This window comes from Tupaia chinensis, unplaced genomic scaffold (genome assembly GCF_000334495.1).
Source record: "Tupaia chinensis unplaced genomic scaffold, TupChi_1.0 Scaffold000575_1, whole genome shotgun sequence".
In the NCBI taxonomy this organism is placed as follows: domain Eukaryota; kingdom Metazoa; phylum Chordata; class Mammalia; order Scandentia; family Tupaiidae; genus Tupaia; species Tupaia belangeri.
This window is the reverse complement of record NW_006160089.1, coordinates 1,959,335-1,959,839: the sequence shown is the minus strand read 5'-3', so window position 1 is coordinate 1,959,839 and position 505 is coordinate 1,959,335. Positions and strand designations below refer to the sequence as shown.

Sequence of the window (505 nt, the reverse complement as noted above, 5' to 3'; positions counted from 1 at the left end):
GGCCAGCCCACAGAGGTTGGGGCCCCTTCGCGGCGGGGGCTGTGGCTACACACTCCCGCCACCAGGGACCCGGAACAGGCTGTGGGGAATTGGGACAACTGGCCCTGGGTGGGGAACTGGTCAGGGTCCCCAAGGTGACCACTGCCTCCACATCCACTGAATGGCCTTTGTGGAGTATTTCAGACTGGTAGTAAGTTACGTAAGGCAATCCCCTGCCTCCAGTCCCACCTCTGTGACCCCTCATGGCCACACCTGTGCTCCCAGGTTCGAGCTCAACGTCCCGGGTGTGGATCTGACCCGCCCACTCCCCAGCCTCATGTCTCTAGCACCCACCGTAGCCCACTGTCCCAACTCCCCGCCCCACCACAGGCTGAACTCAGCCAGCCTTCCGGACACCAGGGTGCTGCCCTGGCCTCTGCTGGGCCTGCCCAGGCTCTCTGCCCCCGTGGCCGGCCTGCATCACCCTGAAGGTCACCATCAGCTGCCCAATTGTCCCCCCCCACCT

The 505-nt window shown here is 64.8% G+C and overlaps 1 protein-coding gene and 1 long non-coding RNA gene across 4 annotated transcripts in view; one reads left to right on the top strand and one right to left on the bottom strand.

Annotated features, from left to right (window-relative positions):
- Positions 1-505, bottom strand: part of NEK6 (NIMA related kinase 6) — a 58,799-nt gene that overhangs the window by 33,505 nt on the left and 24,789 nt on the right. The window lies entirely within an intron of this gene.
- The window catches only part of LOC102490675 (uncharacterized), a 14,654-nt gene that overhangs the window by 5,978 nt on the left and 8,171 nt on the right, over positions 1-505 (top strand). The window lies entirely within an intron of this gene.